Source organism: Desmodus rotundus, chromosome 7, assembly GCF_022682495.2.
Source record: "Desmodus rotundus isolate HL8 chromosome 7, HLdesRot8A.1, whole genome shotgun sequence".
In the NCBI taxonomy this organism is placed as follows: domain Eukaryota; kingdom Metazoa; phylum Chordata; class Mammalia; order Chiroptera; family Phyllostomidae; genus Desmodus; species Desmodus rotundus.
This window is the reverse complement of record NC_071393.1, coordinates 130,472,678-130,498,517: the sequence shown is the minus strand read 5'-3', so window position 1 is coordinate 130,498,517 and position 25,840 is coordinate 130,472,678. Positions and strand designations below refer to the sequence as shown.

The 25,840-nt window shown below is 46.8% G+C and overlaps 1 long non-coding RNA gene and 1 pseudogene across 1 annotated transcript; one reads left to right on the top strand and one right to left on the bottom strand.

Moving 5' to 3' along the window:
- Positions 1-1,430: 1,430 nt before the first annotated feature.
- On the top strand, positions 1,431-2,661 carry LOC112311782 (keratin, type I cytoskeletal 19 pseudogene; annotated as a pseudogene).
- Positions 2,662-11,175: 8,514 nt separating this feature from the next.
- On the bottom strand, positions 11,176-25,703 carry LOC123480553 (uncharacterized). Its single transcript, XR_006656606.2, has 4 exons — positions 25,085-25,703; positions 24,720-24,908; positions 14,303-14,447; positions 11,176-11,767 (listed from the first exon to the last, which is right to left on the bottom strand). It is a non-coding gene; the product is annotated as an uncharacterized lncRNA (long non-coding RNA).
- Between the last annotated feature and the right edge of the window lie 137 nt (positions 25,704-25,840).

Genomic DNA, 25,840 nt, shown 5'->3' with positions numbered 1-25,840 from the left:
AGAAAAGGATGGTTCTTATTTTCCCATTTACAAAACAGCTTTGCTTATCTCCTGTAATTCACTCAGCATTCTATACTCAGTAATCTGAATCCCCTTGGCCATTTGAATTTGCTGCCCCTATTCCAAGCATCCTCTAGGCAGTACCACCGTTTCTTCAAGAAACAGGGCTCTTGTCCAGTGTATTTCTTTAGCTTTCACCTAGCACAAAACTGGGAGACCACCAAAAACCACCAGAAGTAACACTCAGCTTATGGCCTGGGGGACAGGAGGATCACTCTGTCCTATCAAAATTGTAGGTTGTTTTTTTCTCATTGGCTTACAGGAATTGTTAGTGTGTCCTGGATGTAATCCCTGGCTGGTAAAGCATTGAATTGTCTTATCCAATTTGTGGTTTGTTTGTTGAAGGTGAATTTGGACAACTTTTTAAAATTTTACTTGTCATATTTACTAATCTTTTCCATGATTATCTCTTTTCCATGATTATCCTTTTTAAGTGTGGTTTTGAAAAGGCTCCCTTATTTGGAGGTCATAAGGATATCCTCCTATATTTCCTTCTAAAAAGGTTTTAAACCTAGCCTTTTCTCTTTTACATATTTAACTTATCTGGATCTAGATCGTATCAGTGATGGGGTCAGGTAAGGACCAACTTTTTTTTTTTTGCCCTGCGGGTAACCAGTGGTCCTCGCATCGTCCGCAGACCAGTTCCTCCTCCCTGGTGCGCTGAAAGGCTGCTACAGTCCGTGTCCCGTTACCAGCTGTGCTCAGGTGTGCTTCTGAGCTTTCGATTGCGCTTCAGTGGTCACTTTCTCCGCGCCAATAGCACACTGCCATAATACACACAGCTCTGTAATCAATCTCAGCATCTTCTGGGCAAAGCGCCCCGCTTCATGCTTCTTCAGGAATGCCTTGGCTTTTCTGGGGCCTTTGTTCTTCCTTATAAATCTTAGAATCAGCTTGTTCAGATTCCTGAAAAATCCAGTTGGGATTTTGCTTGGAATTTTATTAAGTATGGCTCAATTTGGGGAGATTTTAGACTTCCAATATATCAAGTCTTTTGAGTTATGAAATGAGAAATATTTCTCCATTTAGTTATGACTCCTTTAATGATTTTCTCTAACATTATATAATTTTCTCTATAAAAGTCTTCCACATCTAAAAAATATCCTCAGATGACTCATACCTTTCTTTCTGGTGCTGTTATAAATGGTATCACCTTTGAAAGTACATTTTCTAATTGCTTATTGCTGCTGTATAGAAATACAATTAATTTTTTTATTATTGATTTTATATCTAGGTACTTTGCTAAACTCTCATTAACCTTAAGAATTTGTAGATTCTTAAAAATTTTTTATATTACTATGTTTTTATTTTATTAAATTTATTGGGGTACATTTGTTAATAGGGTCATCTAGGTTTCAAGTGTATATTCCATGACAGGGGATCTGGAATCAGGCTACAGCTGTCGCCAGCCCTCGGCCTCCTCCTGCTTTGGGGGAATGGGCGGCGGCAACGTGCGCTTCGGAGCGGGAGTCGCCTCCTGCGTGCCCAGCATCCACAGAGGCTCTGGCAGCCACGGCATGCTAGTGTCTCTGCCCGCGTCACGTCCTTGTCCTCCTCTGGGGGCTATGGCGGCAGCTATGTTGGCACTCTGGTCGGGTCCCACGGGCTTCTGCTGGGCAACGAGGAGTTGACCGTGCAGAACCTTAATGACAGCCTGGCCTCCCACTTGGAGAAGGCACGCACCCTGGAGGCGGCCAACAGCGACTTGGAGGTGAAGATCCATGCCTGGTACCAGAAGCAGGGTTAGGTACCAGAACTAGGTCCACCCGCGACTACAGCCACTACTACCAGACCATCAGGAAGCTGCAGGACAAGATTCTTGGTGCCACCATTGAGAACTCCAAGGTTGTCCTGCAGATCGACAATGCCCGTCTGGCTGCGGAGGACTTCCCAACCAAGTTTGAGACTGAGCAGGCCCTCCACATGAGCACGGAGGCTGATATCAACGGCCTGCACAGGGTGCTGGACGAGCTGACCCTAGGCAGAGCAGACCTGGAGATGCAGATTGAAGGCCTGAAGGAAGAGCTGGCCTACCTGAAGAAGAACCACAAGGAGGAAATCAGTGTCCTGAGGAGCCAGGTGGGTGGCCAAGTCAGTGTGGAGGTGGATTCCGCTCCTGGCATTGACCTAGCCAAGATCCTGAGTGGCAGGAGAAGCCAATATGAGGTCATGGCTGAGAAGAACCACGGAAGGGTGCTGAAGCCCAGTTCATCATCGAGACTGAGGAGCTGAACCAGGAGGTCGCTGGCCACACGGGAGCAACTGTAGACCAACAAGAAGAAGGTCACTAACCTGCGCCATACCCTCCAGGGCCTGGAGATCCAGCTGCAGTCTCAGCTCAGCACGAAAGCCACCGTGGAAGGCACACTGGCAGAAACGGAGTCCCGCTTTGGATCCCAGCTGGCACTGATTCAGACGCTAATCAGCAGTGTCCAAGCCCAGCTGAGTGATGTGCGTGTGGACATCGAGCGGCAGAACCTGGAGTACCAGCAGCTCGTGGACACCAAGACGCAGCTGGAGTGGGTGATCACCACCTACCACAGCCCACTCGAGGGCCAGGATGCCTATTACACCAACCTGCCCCCTACCCGGACCGCCTGAGTCCAGCAGCCTCCCTGGCTTCCTGCTTCCAGCAGACGGATGGATGCTCCTGGGTAGGGGCATGGGAGGGGCGGGACCTTCACTTCTGGCTCCTCCTCTGACCTGTCAATAAAATTGTATGGTCCAAGGGGAAAAAAAGAAAAGAAAACCACCTTTGATTTTGGGGATTAAACCCAACTCAGTTATCATGCATTATCTTTTTTATATTTTGTCAGTTTCAGTTTGATAATATTTTAGGTAGGATTTTTCCATTTATATTAATCAATGAGATTTACCTGTAGTATTCCTTTCTCATATGGTACCTCATATGGTTTTGATATTAATGTTATATTACCATTATAAAATGAGTGAAGCATTTTAAAAACTAATTTCTGAAAGATTTCGTGTAAGAGCTTGAAAGCTTGGTTGAACTCCCGTGTTAAAAAAAAAAAATCAGGGACCTGTAACTATATTTTTCTGTAGGAAAGTAGATAATCTCTTACTCATTTTATAAATGGTTATAAGAAAATTTGGATTTTTTAATTCTTTCTGAATCAATTTTGGAATATTTTTTCTTAAATTTTAATATTTAATCAAAGTATTTAAATTTTTGGCATGGAGATTTTTATAAAATTCTATTAAACCTTTGCTCTAGCTATAGTTTTGATCCATTTGTATTCTTAATATTGTTTTTTCTCTGTGTATACTCTTTTTATGATTCTTACCAGAAGTTTGTCTATTTTACTAATCTTTTCAAAGAACCAACATTCAACCTTGTTGATATACTCTGTTAGATCTTTTTTTCCTATTTCATTAATCTCTTATTAATATTCTTATCTTTACTATCTCCTTCTTTCTACTTTACTTGGGGGGATTCTGTTATTCTTTTCAGATTACACATTTTCAGCTTTTCTTCTCTTCTTTTATTCTAATATAATATTTATTAAGGCTATAGATTTCTCCTTTTAGTACCACTTTTGTTACATACAAGTATTGGCCTGTAATATTTTTAGTATCATTTAATTCTTGTTTTAACATTTATATTATTTTTATTTCACTCGAGTTATTTTAAAGTGTGCTTTTAAATTTCAAACATAGAAGATCACTGAAATTTGTCTTTGCATTATACTTTCTTAATTCCATTGTAATCAGAGGATTATGATATCTGTGTGATAATGATTATTTTCAAAATAATAACAAATGACTTGTGGCCACATCAAGTCTCTACATTTCAACCATGTTTTCTGACCACAATGAAATTAAGTCAAAAATCATTTTTTAAAACACAAAGTCTTAAAACACAAGTTTCCACATCCCTTGAGGAGAATAAACATTATTTGTTGTTTATTAAATCGTAGCTCAAATCTTCTGTCTTTACCAATATTGTCTGTTTGACATCAATAATTAACAAAAGTGTGTTCAAATTTCCTACTATTATGGTAGATTGGTTTATTTCCCCCTGTAGTTATTTTCAGTTTTTGTTTCATATATTTAAGGCTTAATAAAACGGGTGTAAGCTTACAACTATCATGTCTTACTGGCAGACTGAACTTATTATTATTATATATTGACCCTCTTTATGACATCGCATGTTTTAAAAATTATTTTATTTGCTGTTCATTATTTGTATTTCTTATCTTCCTTTTTCTTACAACCTTTCTATTTTTAGTTTCAATTGTTTCTAATAATTAGTATGTCACTAAATTTTTTAAAAGTTACCATCTTCGTGTCTTAACTGATAGGCTTAGTCCCTTAAATTTATTGTGATTATTGAAAAAACTGGACTTTGTTCGCATCATTTGAATTTGCATTTTTTCGATGCTTATTTTTTTTCTTGTCTGTTTTTTAGAGACTCCAGGGCTCAATGTAGCCATCTCACATTCAGCTGCTCTACCTTTCTAAGAGCTCAAAATTTAGTTGTGGCCCTAGGATAAGTCTTTGGCCTGAGGACAATCCTATCTGACTGTTATTACTCCATTATTCCCTCACCATACACCATGCCTTGCTCTGGTTTCAGCTCTCTGACATGTTTGTTTATTTAATTGCTTATTTATTTACCCTTAAGGGTTTCTTTATTTCCAATAAGCCCATCATTAGCCAGGATCGGATTGTGATAAGAGAGTGCTTTAGTGTGCAGCTCTAGAGCACCATAATACCAAGTTGGCTCACTTTACCGTCTTCACTATCGTTTCTTAGAAGTTATGGGGCCACAGAGGTAAGCCGAACACCCGAACCTCCCTGTGGGCGCCACCGAGTGCCCACCAGATGAGCCTGTAATGAGTGCCCATGGGCATGCATGGCTATTGTCCCAAAGGCTGTGGCTAACCAATGGGTTGAAGGAAGTACATGTTCCTTCCTAGTGTTTTTTTTTATTATTATTACATCTCATTTTGATCAATCAATATCTACCATGAATAAAACTATTAGGGTATGAGGACCGTGAAGAGTTTAGGGGTTCTCACATCCGCTAAATGTAAAGAGTGCTTATTCACACATGTTGGACATGTGGATTATATTTATTATCTTCTATTCATTTTCTGTGCTTCTTGAGTCCCTGCTGTGAGGATGTATTAGTTCTATGATTACAGGGAAAATTATTTACAAACGAGTCCTCAAACTTCAAAGAGGTGGGAACCACTACTTGAGATGATTATTTTGAGCATTTGAGGAAATAAAGCAAATCCAAAGGCTGACGAGGCCAGGACAAGAATGAGGAGATGGGCCAGGTGGGTTTTGAGAGGCTGGACGGCAAAGGCCAGATTAAATGGGAGCAAACACCGGTCAGCTCCAGCCTATTATTGCCCTGTAAAACCGCAGGCCTGGTATTACCACATCTTTGGGTTAAGTGAAAATAGATATCTAAATTTGTTATTTGAAATCTTTAGAGATTTTTAAATGCTGGCAACTCATTGTTAAAAATGTTTGAACATGGTACAGTTCAAATCAGCCATCCACGTGGCCTAGGTGTGGCTCCTGGTGGCCCTCACGTCCTCTGCTGTAGGGTCGCAACTCCCACCCGTCACCTCCATGTGCAAAGTGCACAGTCAGTCAAAAGATCAAGTCCAGCCCTGAAATATTTCTGAAATAGGACAACACCCAAAAATGTGCACCTTCTGTTCAGATTTTGGGCAGTCTCTCCATCCATCCAAGTTTTAATTACATTGAAAGTCACCAAATTTGTCCACCCTTCCATCCATCCATTCATGTATTCATTCATTCAGACAACAGCGATCTTTTAGATGCCTAGTAGACGGCAGATCCTGTCCAAAAAGGTGGGGGGGAGAACAGGGTACAAGACTAATCCCTACTCTTGGACCACATGCCATTCTAAGGGAGGAAAGAGACAATTACACCAAATAAGATGATTTCAGGTGACAGCAGGTGGGATTTGAAGACAGGATGACATGTAAGAGGGGCGGGGAAGAGGAGCATGAGAAGATGACAGTCCTAGAGAGTGTGGCCCAGACAGCTAAGGTGGTGTTTGAATGAGAAAATCACCTTGCTAAGAAAGGCAAAGGTATAGACACAAGACTGAGCTTCCCCTTCCAGGTAACAGATAAGAACAGCAAGTGCAAAGGCCTAGAGACAAGGACAAGGACTGGAATGATCTGGATTTATTAGAGGAAATTCGTTAATCCTCTTCCTCAGTGCCCCCAAGGCAGCCCTCTTCCCTCACTCCATTGTCAAGCACATTGGCCCCTGTGTTATCTGTTAAACTCAGGCTGAGAGCCAAGCCTGATTCTCCACCCCCCAGGGCTGGTTTCCAGGAATCTGGTTTCCAGGGAGAAGACAGAGCTGCTTCTGGTTCTTCCACCCCCAGCTGAGACCCAGGCAAGTTCCTCTTTGATCATCATCCATCTTATCCTGAGAGGGGCCCCTCCTCTGCTGAAGACCCTCCTTCCTGCTCCCACAGAGAAGGACCATTGTACTCCTGTCTAATGCCATTTGATAACAGTCCAAACCCCTTTAATACCTTTACCCGCCCCTTCACCATGCACCTGCCCTCCAGCTCCAACCATGCCCCACCTTCCGCCAATCCCGCCTTTTCAGTCTTGCCCAGGCCCCAAACTCCCCAGCCCTTTCCTGATATTTGACCTTCACATGGTGGTTTTTCCTCTCAGAAGTGCCATCTGCCTCTCTTTTCCTCTTGTGCAAGACACGGCTCACCCTTCCTGGTCACTTGGTCCACACGATGGTCCTGACATTATACATTGGCTCCCATCTTTTTCACCATGGGCCTTGTCTCATGGTCCCTCATAGCCCTTCCCTGCCTCCCACATCTCCAAGCTTCTTGCCTGGCTCACTTTCCAGCTCTTCTATGCTTGCCTTGGCATCTCATGCAAGCACTACTTCCTGTCACACTTCAAGCACAACTATTGGGTACAGCAAGTGCTTGTAGGGTGAAGGACTATCAAATAATTTAAGTCCCTAAGCTGATTCAGGCACTCAGAAAGGTCCACCTTTGAGCTAGGAGTCATCACACTTTCCAGGGGATCTCAGAGAATGCAGCTTCTGCCCGGCATCTTTAAGATGCATTTATCATGATCACAGCATCATCTGAATCTCACTCAGTGGTTTGTTCAGCAGAAACACTCGTATGGGTGCATCAGTTGTATAGATGAATTAACGGGAGGGTGAATGAATGAGTGAACAAACACTCCATAAAGAACTTTACACAGATCATTAACTTTAATCTTCAAAACAATCCTAAGCCATAGGTTCCCAGGTCAAATCCCATTTTATAGTTTAGGAAACATTAAGGCTTAAAGAGATTAAATTGTTTGCCCAAAGTTCACAAAACTAAAATGTGGCAGGGCTGGGATTTGAACCCACCACTTCTTATTTTGTGGTCTGATCCTGTGCTAGTCTTGTGTGGTGGCCGCCAGCAACAGGTGGCTACTGAAGACTCGACCTGTGGCTGGTCCAAGTTAAAATGTGCTGTAAAGGTAAAATACATCCCAGATTTCAAAGATGTAGTTAAAATGAAAAAGAATGAAAAGCATCTCATTGAAGATTTTTATATTGGGTATACATTGACGTGGTCTATTTGAGATATATTAGGTTAAATCAAATACAGTATCAAAATTAAGCTCACTTGTCCTTTCTTACTCTTTCAATGTGGCTACTAGAAACATTTAAGTGGCACTGGGCCTCGCGCTCTCTTTCTGTCGGACGGATGGTCTAACTCCGAGCTGCCCCACTCCGCTGCGCCCCAGACGAGCCTCTTCATTGGGAACACCCTGAGAGGCCCAGGGAACTGCCGGCCTGAGGACAGAACCTTGTCCCCGGCTCTTCTCCCTCCCGCTCACTGCGAGTATTCAGCCTCGACCCGCCCCAATCTCAAGGCCACTACCTTGCTTTTTACAGCAGAATGTTGTTGACAGATAATTACCCTGGAGACGCCTCCTACGTGGGGTTTAGGTTCTGAAGTCAGGACGTCAGGCAAAAGTTTCTAGGTGAAGTTATCCATGAGAAACCCTCAAGCTCGGGATGAGGGAGCGTGTGCTTGGTTTTGTCCACGACAATAGGCAGGTGCTTGTGTAGGACAGACTCAGTAACGTGCAGTGGACAACAGTACATGATAAAACACAAGTTTACATGATTTTTCTACCTATCGTTGTTATCTTGATCAGCCATTTGCAAGTAGATTACAGATACCATGACATTTTAGTCCTCATAATTTCAGTATGTATGTCTTTTTAAAAAAATTTATTGTTATTCTACTACAATTGTGTTATAATATGTATTACAATTACAACTTGTCCAAATTTTTCCCCCTTTGCCCTCCCCCGCCCAGCCCACCTGCACCACGCTCCCCTGGGCCCCCGCTCCCACAGTCAACCCCCACCCCGTTGTCCATGTCCCTGGGTCATTCATACACATTCTTTGACTAGTCCCTTCTTCTTCTTACCACCATTATTCCCCTCTCCTCTGGTCACCTGTCAGTCTGTATTGCTTAACAAGGTCATTCTCTTACATAATGGTTACAATTCTGAAAATCAGGAAAGTTAACAGTTTAAAAATACTGTTATCTAATATGTATTCTGCATTCAAAGTTCCCCCCAAACGTCTTTCTGGCAACATCCCCCGATCTAGGATGCAAAGAGGGTCTCACGTTGCATTTAGTTGTCACGTGTTGTCCTTGGTCTCCTCTAACGTGGGACAACGCCTCAGCCATCCTGAACCTGTCGTGATATTGGTATTTTTGAAGATCACAGTGCAGCTGTTTTGTAGAGTACTCCACCATCTGAATTTTCTGATTGCGTCCTCGTTTTTATTACGAATTCCAGTTTCAAGAGTTTTGCAAACGCGCAACATAAATCATGCTGCATCCTCCCTGCTGCGTCCCCCAGAGGAGCTGTGGTGGCGGTCTGTCCCGTTCTGGTGAGGGGACTGGGGTCACTGACCGAGGAGAGGCTCACCCAGTTGTTCTCATGTCAGTGTGAGGGATCAGTGGTCTCCTTTCATCATTAGTATGAGGCTTTGAGTCTGCATGAATATCACATTCCCCAACAATTTTTACCCAGAGGTCTTAACATTCATGGGTAATTCTTGCTCTCAATCAATTTTTAGTAGGACGCTTGCACATTCTTTTTAAAGATGTAAAAGAGAGAGTTGGGGGGAACACAAGTGAAGGGTTGTGTTTGCTTTATCAGGGGTCCCCAAACCCCAGTACAGGTCCACGGCCTAGAAGGTGAGCATCAGGCAAGCTCCTCCTGTTCCGCCCATCCCTCCCCTCCATACCACTGCACCCATCTGTGGAAAAATGGTCTCTGGTGCCAAAAAGGTTGTGCTGCTTTAGATAAAGTCCTATCTTAAAAGACAGGTTCTTTTTAGAGGAAATCAGGTTAAATGAGGTCATTGCCTAGGGCAGTTTCCTCTGTCCCTCTGTGCCTCAGGCTCCCCGTGGGAAATAATAACTTGGTCCTAGGCTGGCTGTGAGGACTGCATGGGGCCTGGCACATAATAATCACTCAATAAATGTCAGCTAGTTTTGTTTGCACTGCACTTACCAGCGAATCTACCTTATCCCCCCCACTTGTCAGTTGGAGCCAGGATTTTTGGTGTAGGTAAAAAGAGATAGAAATAGAATGTTTAAATGGTAAAATGTAGCCTGAACTAGGATTAGAAGCATCACTACAAACTCATGATATATTTTATCTCTTTTAAAAAATTGTAGTTTTTAACTCTGTTTACTTGAGACCTACTGAAAAGGTCTAGAAACAATACCCAACCCGAATAAATGAGCATCCCCAGTATCCAGATTACGGTCTCCAAACACTATTTCTCACTTAAAAAACCAGGAATTTTGGACTCTAGGTCTTGAGCAAAAAACAAAATGGATCTGGAACATCTTGTCATGTAAGACTCGGGAGCAAATTTGCAGAGGTCTCCACCCACCAGAGACCGGAAAATGTGAGTATCAGTAGAAAATTATTTCTTATACTGAAACACAAAATAAATTTAAATCCACGAACTCCTGATACTCAGAAGAAGAAAATATAATGCACTGGTCACTCTTGGAGGTCACTAGAGAACCAACTTATTAGTTTGAATACTGGTAAATAAAGGTGATGAATAAATATATAAATACACAATGTTGAGAGGAATGCAAAAGGTATAGACACATTGGAAATAATTTTTGGCACTACCAAGAAAGTGAAAAGAACCCACAGAAGAGACAATTATTTATATATCTGATAAGGGAACTGTGTCCCTTATCAGAGAATTTTTACAAGTTAACGATAAAGACACAAACCACCCAATTAAAAAAATGGGCAAAGAATTTGAATAGATATTTTTCCAAAGAAGATACACAAATGACCACTAAGCATATAAAAAAATGCTCGCTGGCATTAGTCATTAAGAAGACGCAAATCAAAACTATAATAAGATACTATTTTATGCCACTAGAATAGCTACAGTTAACAAAGACAGATCATTACTAAGTGCTGACAAGGAGGTAGAGCAGCTGGAAGCTTCATATACTGCTGGCGAGGATGCAAAGCGCTGTCGCCATCTTGGAAACAGTCCGGCAGTTCCATACGTGGTTGAATAGAGAGGTACCTTAGACCCAGCAACTCCACTCCTAGGTATAGACCCAAGGGGAATGAAAACACATATCCACACAAAAACTTGTACACAAGGGTTCATGGCAGCATTGGTGACAACAGCCAAAACATGTAAAATACCCCTATGTCCATCAGCTGATGAATGGATATAGAAAATGTGGCCTACCCACACAATGGACCCTTACTCCTTAAAACAGAGTGAAGTGCTGACATGTAACTCATCATGGATGAACCCTGAAAACATGGTAAGAAGCCAGGCATAAAGGTGGTATATCGTATGATTGCATCTATGGGAAATGTCCGGAAGAGGCAAACCCACAGGAACGGACAGCAGGTGTGTGTTGAAGGCTGGAGGGGGAAGGGCGGGCTTTCTGTGCAGGAGGCTGGCGCGTCTGAGAGCGGGCAGTGTGCATTGCTACCCAGTGCTCTGACCCCACCAGAAACCAGTGAAGTGTACAGTTTCAAAGGATAAACTTATATTTAATAAAGCTATTATTTTTTCAAAAATTTGCCTTTAGAGCTGCCTCCAAGGACATTATGAAAAAAGGGACTTGAATAAACCCTGGAAGCTCTCTGTGCCTCAGCTTCCTCATATAGAAATTAAAGTAGCTACCTCTAAAATGGCTACCTCTGAGAGCCACTCTGAGGATTAAATGAAAATACGAATGTAAAACTTTTGGCAAATGCTCACTCATTGTGAGTGTCCAATAAACAGTAGCTTTTCCTAACACCACGGTTCATATCAGACCCCCGGCCCTGTGCTGGGGCCCAGGGCCCAGTGGGAAGGGAGGTGTGGGGAAGACCAGCTCCTTGCCTGGAGGATCTCACAGGAGCAGGATACAAAATATCAATTCTGAGCGCAGGAAACACCACGTGACACATACTGGAGCCGTGATGGGAGCCCCAGGGCCCAGTGCAAGTGGGGCCTGGTGGCCCATCTGAACAAACCGGTGGGCGTGCTGTGTGCTAGGCGGGGACAGGCGGCTCGAGAACAGCAACATACTGTGTATTTCTTCTAACCAAAGGTGTCATCCAACGTAAGATGCACCATTATCCTATAGATATAAAGAAAGATAAAAGTGCTGCCAATTTAAGGACAGCTACCATCAGATCCTAACTTCATACATGTGTTAAATAAAATGCAAGTAACAAAAAGGTACGTCTCGGAATTGAGGAAAAGATAGTAAATGCCAAGCACTTCATCTGAGTTGACTCGTAACTGCAACAATTCTGGGGTCTGCTCAGTCCTTAAGGCCAATCCAAACTAAGTCTAAGGTTCGCCAAGCTCCCGTGGTGGCCCCTGCCTCTGACCCTTATCTGACCTCACAACACACCTCAGCCCGACCCTTGAGACGAAGCCGTTGCCCTGACCCTAAAAGCAGCCCCATCCTTGGCACCAACGTCATTCCCAGCTCGATCTCAGCTCCAGCAGACACATTCTGATTCCCGTTCTAGAGAAGACCATAATAATATCCAGCATGGTGACTAGAGTCAATAGTATTGTCAGCTGTCAATAAAGTAAATTTTAAACGTTCTCATCATACGGGAAAAAAATATTTCCAGCACATTCTTCCATTGCTGGAGGCAGCCCGGCAGGGCCTGACTCCCAGCTCTGAGTGGCTGGCCTGGTTGTCAGTCTGTCTGCCCCAGGTGGATACCCCAGCGCTGCCACAGCCCTCCCCCAGAGGGAACCAGGGTAATGGAATTTGGCCACATCCTATACCTGTAGTCAGCCCCACCTCTCCTAAATGCTCCACCTTGTCCCAGGTACAGCAAGGAGCAAGGGCTGGGCCGCTGATTCCCAAATACTGCATCCCCCTGGGGCAGTGTGCAAAGTGCTGCCGGTCCCCTGCCTCAGCTGGTCTCCTGCCTCAGCTGGTCTCAGCAGCACCCCTAGAAAGCAGAATGATCTTGAAGACAGCCAGGCAGCTACCTGCTTCTGCTCAGGATCCAGGAGCCTGGTTCCAATCCTGGGTCCCCTTGCCATCTCTCTCTCTCTCTCTCCTTTTTTTGAAAATATTTTATTTATTTTTAGAAAGGGGAAGGGAGGGAGAAAGAGAGAGAGAGAAAACATCAATGTGTGGTTGCCTCCCATGCACCCCTGTCCAGGGACCTGGCCTGCAAGCCAGGCGTATGCCCTGACTGGGAATGGAACCAGCAACACATTGGTTTGCAGGCCAGCGCTCAATCCACTGAGCCACACCAGCCAGGGTGTGCTCACCACATCCGTTAATGAGCTCTATTTCAGCATCCACTAAGCGCCACACTGAGACTGCACGTCTACCTGTGCGTATGTGTGCCCTTAGCACCTCCGCTCTCAGGTGATGAGACCTTCAGGCTTCTGTAGCCATAGAGCGATTTTGATTGTGCAGGGTGGGCAAAAGTAGGTTTACAGTTGTTCCTATGGAAAATAATACAATAATTGATAAATAATAATAAAAGAACAAACTCTTCATTTTGCATACTCACAACTATAAATCTACTTTTGCCCCACCCTGCATATATTACTCTCTTGCACCCACATAAAAAACAATAAACACAAGCAGTATACATTGTTTTCCTCCAACGTCACAGTCCGACTTCTGTGAATCCAGCCCCCGTGTTCCCACAGAGCCTCATGCTCTGGGCCGCCACGCACGCTAAAGCCATTCAAAACAAACTCCTCTAGTCCTCACAGCGTACATGGACTGGACTACAGTTAACCCCAATTTACAGATGCGAAAACTGAGGGCCAGAGAGGTTGAAAAACTTGCCCAAGCAAACTAACACAGACAAGAGTCTTGCTAACACCAGAACCTCCGCTGGAAATTTCCTCCTTGCCTAGCTGGGGGCTGAGCAAACAGAATGGAGGCTTTGGGCAGATTTGGGTTTGCATAACGCTTCTGCTTCCTCCTTACAACCTGAGGGACCACTTAATCTTGAGGAGAGGAGCGCATTTCCTCCTGTGCAAATAGGGATAATAATGCAAATTACAGGGGCTTTAAAGTGTATTAAAGATAAGGAAATACTATCAGGATTCTCTTTATCTTTCCCCTTGAAGGACACCTAGGTTAACTTTCTGAGTCAAACTGAGTTTCCATACAATGACCTGAGTCTTGGAAGTGTTTAGGTCCCTGGAAAAGGCTACATCCGGACACCCAGGCTGCCTCTCAGGCCGCGGGGTTCAGTGATCAGCCTGTGTGGGGGGCAGGTAGGTAGCTTGCTGTCCCTAGAATGCTCCCATTGGCTGAATCCCTTTTGTGTGCTGGAGTCTTGCAATGACACCCCAACAAGCTGCCTGACATGGATGAATTCTCAGATCCAGAGACCCTGGAAACTGCTCTGTCACCCCAAAGAACCAGCTCTGAGTTGGTGAACTTGGGATGTGAGCTCAGGTTTGTCTGGTCCCAAACTCCACGGCTTATACTCCCTGAGATTGTCAGTACAGACGAGGGAGGTTCCCTAGGAAAAAAAAGGCCTGGCAGGATATATGAATATGTGTATGGAAAAAGCACACTTTTGTCTGCATTTGAGTTACACGTCAACGTGACTCCCAATAACGCTGAACTATGACAGTAACTCCCTGTCCCTGTTCACTGCACCAGGATTACCTGTTCGATTTCCTCCTTCACCGTCGCTTGTCACTGCTGAAATCTCTTTTGACTGTAAGCTCCAGGAAGTCGGGGCCTTTTCCTCTTCATCCTCTCCTTCCCGGCACCCAGAAGGTAGATGAGAAATGCTTGTGGAGTGATTGCCCTGTGAATATGAACGCGAAAGATCAAAAATAGTAATTTCATGCTTTATAGTAGCAATGCCTTTGTTGTTATTTTAACTCCTTGTTCACCACTCCCAGCTCAGTTTTGTGAACACCCACTGCACCCCTACAGAATGCCAAGTGCTGTCAGGTGCCAAGGGACACAGGTGGTTATAATTACACTCACCCCCCCTCCCTGCCCCACTTGTTTCTCAAAGAGAAACTGCAGAGATAAATGAACACAAGTGAGGGGCAAGTTTTGGGACTTGAATCTGGTCTTGAGACTTTAAACCTGAAATGTGTCCAGCTGCCATCTAGGAACCCAGGGGAGCACGTCATTAGCAGGGGGGCCAAATTCCCAAGGATGCTGTTTGCCTGGGATGAGGTGTTAGTGGGGGAAGTGAGGAGGGACTGTCTGGGCGGGTCCTTATCGAGAGCCCTTTGTCTGACCTTGCTGCTGTCGGTGCGGAGGAGGAGGAAGAGATTCCTATGCAGGGATCCTGGGTTGGGATGCTTATTTAACTTTCATTTGACAAGTAAAACATAAATGTCCTGTCTTTGTGCAATAAAAGAAAAATATTGGCAATGAGGCTCCAGTCCCTTTCCACCAGCCCCCATCCCAGCCCCTCCTACAAACAGGGTATCACTGCTGTTAATGGGGTGGTGGACCTTCCGGGTCTTTTTCTCTCTCGCACTTTTATTTCTCTCTTAAACGTGATATAACACGTGCTACGTTCCAGGCATTGTCTTAGCTGCCTTCCAAATACTAACTCGTTTGTGTTCACGACCCCGCAGAAAGTAGTGCCGCGTCACGTGGACGAGAACACATATGCGCGTGGAGTGATACGATGCTAGACTTCTCTCACTTGCCTTTGTCACTCAACAATACATCCTGGGATTTTTCCATCTCGGCACGTATGAGATCGCTTTGCTGTCTTCAATGGTTGCATGGTTACCTAGTACGAGTGTGCCCTGGTTTTTTTAGTGAGTACCCTACTGGTGAACAGTTAGGTTATTTCCATGCCGTAAATATCCTCCCACAAAACCTTATGTAGAGTAAGAGTGGAAGGGGTTTCTGGGGTAGATTTACTTAGGGGGTATGAAATCTTACCGTTAGCAGGTTAATCTCTGGATCGCCTGTGCTTGGGCAGTGATTAGGCCTATCAGCGGGTCGGTGGGTCGGTTGGTGGGGGGGAGGTTACAACTGAACTCTGACCTGAAAACTGGCTCCTTCCCACTGGCTTTCCTAGGCCTGCAGAGATAGACTGAGGATGAGGACTGCCTCCACCTAAGGAGGCAGCTTTTCTGGAGGAGCCGCACCCTCCCAGCAAGTGGTCCTGGGGCTCCTCAGATTCACCACAGCTGGAATTCACCTTGATTTCTCCCAAAGCTGAGTTGAAGTGGCCAGTTGGTTGAAGGAGCAAAAGGCCAGCATGCACTAGGAGGGGTCGGTGGGCCGGAGCTCCCAGGCTACCAGGAGGCCCAGCGAGGAATGATGGCACCCTGACTTGCAGCTCTGAGACCTGGAGCAAGTCATTGGGCGCCTCTGGCCCCCGGTTTCCTCATCAGGAAAGCTGAGTTCCTGCCCTGACCCCATTGTTTTCATCTGACAATCAAATGAGGTTGTAGAGAATTGCAATTCCTAAGGAAAACACCATTTTCCTTGAAAATTCACCCCTCCCCCAGAGGATTTAACCTTTTGTTACGCAGCAAGTCTCCCCCATCCCTTGACGAATATAGTTCTTAGACTGTGTGGGAGAGCTGGGGGCCTTAACGGTAAAAGCCTCTTAATGTGCTAGAGACTTGGCACCTGTAGAAATGTCTGCAGCTGCCTGGTGAAAGCTTACTTCCCACCCTCACTTTCTCACCCTCTGAAGGGGCCCCTACTATCCCCATTTTACAGAGCTGAAGACTGATCCTCAGCGTTTACAGGACTTATTCCAGCTCACACAGCTCATAAGCACCTGAGCTGCAAGTCAGCTGACCGACATGTCACCGCTTAGGTCTCTAGAGGTGGCTGTTTTCACCTTTCCTTGGCTGGGAGAAAGCATTGTAGGACGCCAGTTGTGTCTGGGCAGCTCTGCTCCCACACCCCTAGGTGGCCTTGAGCTAGATCCTGACCTTTCTGCCCCTCCGGCTGCACCAGTGGGACAGGGAGATGTCTTCCCAGAAGACGGTGGGACTTCGATTCCCATTGAACCGTGTCAGGGGTCTGAGCTCAGAGGAAATATGCATTTTGTGTCCAGATCGCTCCCCCACTTCACCGGTGGGAAAAGGAAGGCTCCAGCGGGGACATAACCAGGCAGGTCTGGGGAGTCTTCATGCTTCCTTCACTCAGGACCCGCTATGGGACACTCCATTCAGATGTGCCAGTCCTCAGGTTCAAAGGTGACAGCCGGCACGCCTGCCTGTGTACACAGGTGTGGCTGAAGAGACACAGGTGTTCGGAACGCGCCAACAAGACCGCAGCCAGCTTCTGCGGGACGGCCTTCTCCCCCTCCTCCTCTTTTCTTTATTCCAGGAGGGCACCCACTGTGTTTAATTAACACTCTCCTGCTAATGGTCTTTGGCCTGGAATTTGGGGAGATCTAGAAGCAGGGGGTGGGGGCAAAGGTGAAAATGTATTCTTTCCTTAAACAAAGAGTTAGTTAGCACACTCATTGTGCCAAGGCCTGTGGACAGCTGTGGGAGACACAGAGCTGAATCCATGCTGATTCAGCTGTGGTCCCTGGTCAGACACCTCTACCTCCAGGAAAATTTGTTCTGGAGCACAGGAAGCCCCCAACAAGTACCTCCAGGTGTTCAGAGTGAGAGATGGGGCACATCCACTTGGCAGGACAGGGAAACCAGGGGTGGACATCAGAACCAGCAGGGGATAGCCATGGAGGAGGAGAGAACAGAGCCGGTAAGGGCACAGGGACTGAGCAGCACGGAGCAGGGGCCCTCTGGGCAGCTGGAGTCCCTTGGGACCATGGGGAGGGGAGGCAGGGAAGGGACTCAGTGCCAGGGAGCAAACAGTCTTGCTTGCCAGGCTGAACTGGGAATCTCTGTTGTTTGACAAGAGTTGACATAGGATGAGAGCAAGAGGGTGGCTCTTGGAGCTGAACAGAACTGAGCAGATAATGACCCCTGTCTGGTCTTGGTGTCCTCTTCAGAAACAGGTCCCACCTTCAGACAGTGTACCGACCATCTGCTGAGCACACCCAGATGGTCCTCTCCTTCTCTGCCTTTTGGGCCAGAGCTTCAGGATTGGATGCCAGGTCCATTTGCTCCGTTTTCTAGAACAACCAAACCAATAGTTTCCGCTGACTTCCATGTGGCCACGCTGGCCCTCAGCACCAGTTTAGGCCACTCTGTGCCCCAGGACACAGATGTTTGCTCTCAGTTAGGACACGAACCCCTAAAAAGGCAATTTGTTAACAGGTTGGGAGGCTGGGCCTGCCCTGACGTGGACCCGAGAAGGGGGGTTTCACAGTGACTCCGGCTCTGCGAGCGAGAAATATTCAATAAAGAACTTCCCTGAAACATGGAGCGGTATGCACTCGCCACACGTATTCAATATCCGTCTTCCATCGGAAGTGCTGAATTCCTCTGCCAAGCAAGGGCTCTGAACAGCAGCCCGCTCTGCTGCCGCTCCCCTGCACTGCAGGGCTTGCACGGCGAATGAGCTCTTTTAAAAATGATTTCAAGTCAAACTTGCACTTGGTCACCCTGGTCTAGTTTAACTTGGAAAGCTACTTTCTGAGGGTTTGGGCGGGGTGGGGGGAGAATGGCCAAGGCTTAAAATCAGAATGTGGACCGCATTATCAAAAACTTATGTTCCGTCTCAAAGTCAACTGGAGATATTTTAGGATCCAAATAACTCCAGAATTCTAGAGTTTCAGAGAAAGTATTGTCATCAGTTGGGCATGAATGTGTTTTGACGTCATATTTTACTTGCAGATATTGTGTTGACCTACCAGGCAGAGCGCAGGCAGAGCAGAAAATGACTATATCTACAAACCTTATGAGAGGGGAATACACTGTTCTTTAGGGATCTATTAAAAAAAAAAAAAAAACCTGTGAAGAAAAAACAAAAACCCTGCAAGGGATCATGTAGACAAGAAGGGGTTCTTTTCAGTTCAACTGTCCTATGTTTGGCTCATATGCTGAATTCCCCACGCTATCATTACTACGAACAGACGACTTTCCCCATAATACATAAATTACAAACAACCCAACGGCATGGGAGATAGACTCTTGTGATTTTAAAGCCAAGACCTTCTGGTCTGCAGAAAGAATTTTACTGCTAAGTGAAACCAAATCCACATCCTGGTTCAAGCGCCATTCAGGTCTGCTCCCTGACTGAGGGGAGATACCCAAAACAAATAAACACCAACTTCAGGAAGGAGGCGACCAAGGCGCTGGTATTGGAGTTGACTGGTTCAGAAATGGTCGAGCCTGTAAAACAAAGGAGTAGCAGGTTGGGGAAGGAGGGTGTGTGTGCGTGTGCGCGTGTACATGTGTGTGCGTACGTGTGTGCGTACGTGTGTGTATGTGTGTAGGGCAGTGTAGTGGCTAAGAAAAAACAATGAAAGCCCCACCAAAAATCAAACAAACTGAAAGTTGGGGTTGTCCCTGGGAATTCTCCTTTTCCCCATCAGGGACAAGCAGGGAAGTGGCCTAAATTCTCGGGAATGGCCAGTAAGGGCTCCGCCTCCTCTGCTCACAGCAAGGCCAGCTGGAGTCACAGCTTCAGATCACTCTGACGGTGGCATTGAACAGGTGACACAACCTGTGGCCTCTAAAAGGGGCTCTCCCTCCCACCCCCATTTCCCTGACTCTGCCTGGCTCCTCAGGCTTCAAAAACCTTGATTTCTGCACATAAGCTGTGGGCGAGGGAGACTGGCTGCATCTTTAAAAGGCAGACAGGAGTCACTGGGCCCTAGTAAGAGCCCTCCTAGGAGTTCAGAAAACTGCTCAAAACCACAGCGACAGTGATGTCACAGCGAGCTGGAATTTCCTTCGGCGGCTACTTTGAAGGACAAGACACACCTGGGAATGTGCTTGTTAGTTTCCTCACTTCTATGATTAAAAAGAATCAACAATGTCACCCCAATAAATTCAATAAAAAGAAAAAATTATGAAAACGCACACACACAGAGACCCAACCTCATATCAAGTTCACATCCAGCTCTTGAGATGACCGATCAGCAAATGTCCACTTTATCAAATCCTCTTTCAAAATATGAATGCACGAAAAAGTGGCGTCTGACACATATCTCCACCAACATTAACTTCTCTGGACCCGAAATTTTACGTATGTAATACAGCCACCCACGCATGGCTTTCTTTCCCTATAATCTTCCGTTTTATTTTATAATATTCTTTCTTAAAAAAAATAAAGAAGAAAACCCTTCAACCTCCCAAAGTATCTTTTAAGTATTAAGTATTCCCTTTTTTTTTACCCAAAATATATGCCTTGCTTTGCTAACTTTAATCACAAAGTTTTGAGGGTAAGTTTCTGAAAGTTAAGCAGCTTAAAGCTTTGGAATTATCTTATTAGCAAGTTAATTGTTTTTCCAAGCCTTTAAAACTATAGCTAAGAAAAAAATTACCCTTACCCATATTAAAATGAACAGAAAGTTCAGACCGGGATGTAGAATGCTTACAAAGACAAAAACAAGAACTCGAAAGTCTGGTGGCTTCTTTAGGTCATGGAACGTGTCCTTCCCCTTCTGGCCTGCAGACCACAATGTGCGCGTTGGAATGCATAAGAAATGGGAATAAAACACCTCCTCCCATCTTTGCCTGAGAGTCTTTTTTTCTTAATTACATTCCCCCGAACCCCCGTTTTGATAACGAGGACCTCGGGTTGCTCCCAAGATTCAGCCCTGATGATGAAACGGGTCTCCATTGCTTCCTGAGTGTCCTCGCCCCCCACCCCCGCCCCCATACCTCCAAAACTTCACAAAGGGAAGGTGGCTCTGGGAAAGTCTGTGTGTGACAAGCTGACGTGCACGATAAACACGGGCAGAATGGGGAGAACAGAGGGGTGGCGGTGCCGGCCCTGTCCCCACGCACTCGGAATCAGCATGTGGCCCTGTCTAGCGACCGTAGGGCACTTGCTCTGCATCCCCCTGGGCGCCCTGCGGGCCAATCCACATTCCAATGCTTACTGATGGGAGACGGATATACTAGCAACAAATGGGCTTATGCAGATACACGTGCTTCAGAAACCCTGGCAGCCCACAGCGGCCTCTGGACGGTGCTCGGCCCCGACTTCTGTCCCAGCAGCAGCCTCCCCCGGAGAAAGACCGACCCCGTGCCCGGCTCAGATCTGCCATTTGTGCCCAGTAATTCCATGCCCACGATGACTCTCTTCGGAGGCTGAGTGATATTTGCATCTTAATGGCTCTGAGACACGGAGCCATTTCGCTGGGAACATCCTGAAGTGATACCCAGATTTCTTAACACCTATTTGTATGTTGGACCGATTGGCTTGGCTCTAAGACAAGCATTTAATGACACGGCAGTCAGTCCCAGCCCCGCTTAAGTGTCCCCTCAGATGGGCCGGCTTAAAGAAGAATGACAGAAAATGTTCTTTAATGACTATGGTTTATCCATTCCTTTCAGATAGTAAGTGGCACGTTCTCACCTCATTTGCAGCTTTTAATCTCAAATGGACATTGCTTTTGAAATATCCTCTTTCTTCCTTTCTTTTTTTCTCCCTGAGGCTGCCACTTGAAAGTCGAGATCTAGCAAGAACGGTAATGGCCGGTGCCAGCTCTCTGAATTACAGGGTGACTGCCTGAGCTGATCCTAAAAAGCAAGTGTCTTTTTTATGCCGCATAAAAGGCTGAAATGTTTACATATCAAAAGGCTATAGGCCAATTTCTGTCAAAATTACACATGAAGTTAAGCAGTACAAGCAATTTATTTAAACACTAGTCATTGTAGAAAAATTCAAAACCATATGCTCTTTTAGCAGTTTTTACAAATGCATTTGACCCATGACTTGGCTAGACATACAAGCTTCATAATTTACTCTAAATTTCAAATCCCCTTGACGTTTAAATAAAAGATCTTCATTAATGAGGTTTACATGAATGAAAACTTTAGAAGCTGATATCGATTAGCGAGGGACTTCGGGAACCGTCTGTACACTCGCTCTAATTTTCAAATGACTGACTTTGCTAATCATTTCAAGAGAAAGTTCCACCGAGAACAAATTATCATCATTTGCATTCTGTGATTTGCAAAAGCAACGGTGCAGTCACTTTGAAACAAACTTTGGTAAATAGCTCCGATGAAAGCGGATTTCTGCAACCCTGGAAACCCGGAGTCCTCTTTTTTTTTTTTTTTTTCCCCCTGATGCTTTGGGAGCACGTCGTTTTTCGACACCCTCGTCTTTATCCCCAGTGTTATGTTGAATTTTCCTAACACCTTGATTATTCCGTCCTCAGGGGCTCGGTGTGTGTATTTGGAATGTTGCAAAACTTCCGGCCAAACTCAGCTTAGTAAGCGTCCTTACCTCCTGCCTGAGTGCGGGGTCCCAGCCCTGGTGCGCGCTGCCCCTTAGTGGGGGTGGCATTTGTGCCTGCACCCACCTAATCTCGCAGGGAAAATTCCCTGAGGCTACCGGCGGTGTCCTTAACGGAGCTACGTGGCCACTGAGCCGGTTTAGAGCACTAATTTTGAGGCACCGGATTTTTTTTTTTTTAAACCCCAAATACAAAGTCGAATTGCACTGTCAAAACTGTGCGGGACCTGCATGCTGCGCACAGGCTGCCGCGGCTCTGCGCTCTGTCCCTAGTGCCCCTGACCCCTCTAATCGGCCTTGCAACAGGAGCTCCGCACCTCTGCAAAGGACACGCCGGCCTCTTGCACATGTCACCAAAACCCCTATTTAAACGCATCTGATTATGAACTCTGCTCCGTGACAGGGCAAGAGGCTGAAAGAATTAAGAAAAGAAAGTTCCTGAAACCGTAAGAAGTTGGGGCCGCAGATGCATTTTTCAAAGAGCCACGCTGCGTGCGTGTGTGTGTGTGTGTGTGTGGAGTGTGTGTAATGATAGTGGGCGACGCTTTTCTCCATGATGAAAATATCTTGGGGCAGGAGGAGATACCCAAACACACGCTCTAAACTTGGGCACTCTGTTTGACATCAGAGAAGCAATGTAATCTATGCTCTACGAATCAATTTAGCGATGACTGCGGCGCAAAAGCGCCGGGATAGATGCCGAACCGCAAATATACCTTACGCATGTAGAATCCGCTTATGTATTCTTTAATATCTTAAAAATGAGGGCTATTACCGGGGGCGACTGACTCCTCGGCAAACACATTTTCATGGACTTCTGCGTGGTGATTGCTTTGTGTGAAATCGTGTTTGGGTGATAATAGGGAAAATCAACGGCGTGTTTACTGCATCTCCGACCTAAGCGCTCGCCAGCCGCCCGCGGCCGCTCCGGGTCCTCCCATGCTGAGCGGTGCGTGCGGGGCTGACAAACAACCGCGTGGCGACGCGCGGTGGGCAATTTGCGTGCGTCGCACTGGTTATTCCAACAGTACCGGGAGACACGAGGCCGCTGATTGCTTGTTTAGCGCGTTCGGACACTTGTGGGTTTCGGCCGGAGCAGGAGGTGGCCGCGTCCCTGACTGCCTTCGGCTCCCGCCTCCCTGCGGACGCAGTGGGGCGCCTGGAGATCGACGGGCAATCTGGGGGCTGGGGAGGGGGCCCCTCGTGCCGGGGGTGAGCTCCTGGAGAGCTTGTTGAATAACTGGAGTAGGGTGACCTCGGGGTCCCTGTGACCTCTTCCCAGAAAGTCCCCTCTGCAAGAGAACAGAACTTTCGAACCCCTTTTCCTTTTCTTGGACCCAGCTGATACCCGGACCCTGCCCTTGGGTGGGGGTGGGGACAGCACATTCCTTTGTCCCAATGGAAAAAAAAAAAAAAGCCCCTAAATCCGACCCCAGGTTCCTCGGCGAACGGGTAACAATTACGCAGCCTCATTAAATGTTAGGGACGCAAGAGACCCCAATGAAGCCTGGCGTCGGTTCAGTTAACTAAAAAACCTTAGGCCGAGAGAGGAGGGATGGTTTGCAAGAGTGGCAACGTGCGGTCTAGAGCTCTGACTCGCGGTACAGTGCTCCTTCTTCGTGAAGTCGGTGGTACGGGGGAGGACCGCAGGAAAGCGAGGGTGAAGTCTAAATCTGGTTCTTAAAAAGAGCAATGTACCAAGTGGAAGGAGGCATGATGGCGTGCGCAGGGGAGGTCGCCTGATTCGAAAACTCGGAGGCACTCTCAGATCTGCGGTGAAGTCTCCGCGCTGCGCGGGTCTGAGCACCTTTGCAGAAACCGACGAGGACTCCTTCCCGGTTTCCCGCGGCGCTTCGGCCTCGGGCAGGCTCCGATAATGTCTTAAAAGATCCATTCCCGCATCACTGCCACCCGCGCCCAGCCATGAACACAAACGCAGCCAGAGTCCCTGCGGAAGTGCAGCCTCCAGTCGTCTTCCAGCGATTGTACCCGGGAAAGGCTGGGAGGAATGTGTGTGCCCGGAAACTGGCGGCTTTTAAGTCTGTAAGAACGCGGGGAAATGCGTCTTTCCTTGGCTGGTAGGAGAGGGAAGGCGCTACACCGCCTTACCTAGACCCTGCCTCTCTGAAGGGGAGGATCACACTCTTTCCTCTGCAAGCGGTTTGTATTGTAAAAATCCACCGTCTCCCCAAACTGAGTCCCATCTCTGTGCTGCCCTAATCTCCGCCCTACAATCGCTTCTTAGTTTGCTCAGCACTTAAAAAAAGAAGCAAGGCTCTCAGGCCACCCGCGGGTGGGCGTGAGGGCACCGAGGTCCGTACCCGGAGGCCTACGAGGAGGAAGCGCCTCCGCCTAGCTTCTCCGGGCCACTCTTGCGTGCCGCCAGAGTTCTGCGCTCTGACCCGGGAACAGCAATTGACCGGTGCCCTTTCCCCTTTGCCCAGCGCGGAGGAGGAGGCAGCCCACATACTTAGACCTCGTATGGCGACTTCAGACAACCGTGCGAGGACCCCTGTTAGTTAACCAGGGAGAAACGGGGGTAAATGGGCATGAGTTAAAGGCGGCCTTCTTTCGGAAAACCCGGCCTCTCGGCCCTCCGCTGTCTCGCCTGGGCCTGCATTGCTCCCTCCCCTGGAGTGACCCGAGTGGCCTGCGTGAAGGGCCGAGAACGGACGGCTCTGCAAGACCCGGCCTTGCGCGGAGCCCGCAGGACCTCGGGGTCTCCTTTAGTTCCGCGCGCACCGTCTCCTACCTTCTCGCAGGGCTCTTGGCCGCCTGCGCGCCATCGTGGCCTGGATGCGCCTCCAGAGGCTCCGGCGGGCGGGGAGTGCCGCGCAGAGGATCCCGCAAATCACGGCAGCAGCCTGCGGAGAGCAGCGCTGGCCCGCCGAGGCACGGAGAGCCCAGCCTGGGCCTGCCGGGTGAAGGACGGCTTACGGTCCTGTCACGGTCAGAGAGCGGACAGGTCGGAGGGGAAATGCGACTTAATTGTTGGGGGCGGGGTGGGGGTGGCTAGGGAATCCTCATTTTTGGATTAAAACAAAAAAAGTTTGGAGGGAGACACCACATTTCCAAAAATAATGATTTTAAAAAGAAAAGAAAAAACCCAAGACCTACCGACACCCGTGCAGGAAACAGCTGGAGACATCGGTTCAGAATGCTACTTTTGATGGCCGGTTTAAAATAGTGGCTGAATTCGGTTTCTGCTGTGTAAGGCCTAGGGACTGACTGCTATGGTAGTTTTCAAACCCAAAGTGACTGCAAAAAAATAAATATATATAAATATTTAAAGAAGCACAATACATCTTTCATCGTTTTTGCCTTTACAAATTTTGGCCTGTGCAAAAACAAAAGGGTTGGGAGTGGTGGTTAACCAATATTCCATTAGGGAGAAAATCTCAAGGTAAAATAAAATAATAAAATAGAGGTGCAATTAGGCAGTGAATGCATTGGGGCCCCGGAAGAAGATCGGAATTTTCAATCCTTCCTGCGGCGGACTCAGCCCCTCACATTTTCTAAAAACAAAACAAATTCAGAAAGAGAAAAAAGGAAAGAAAGAAAAGTAGCCCCAAAGTAAAAATCGGCCACTATGAATTTGAGTTTCTTGCAGAGGAAATCGCACCCAATAATAAGACCCAATCTGAGGGAAGGGTGGGGGCGGAGAGGTCCGGCGGAGGGAGTTGTTAACTGCGGCCGCACAATGGAATTAATGAGATTAACCAGGGCAATTAAGCCGCCCGCCCCGCTCAGCTCTGCAGGTCTGCCGCGGGGCAGCGGAATGGAAAAGATTAGGTTAATTTCATTAATTCACAATCCACAAACTCCGTTCAGGCCCCGTAACCCCCTCCCCTTGGCACCTCTCCCCCTCCCCCC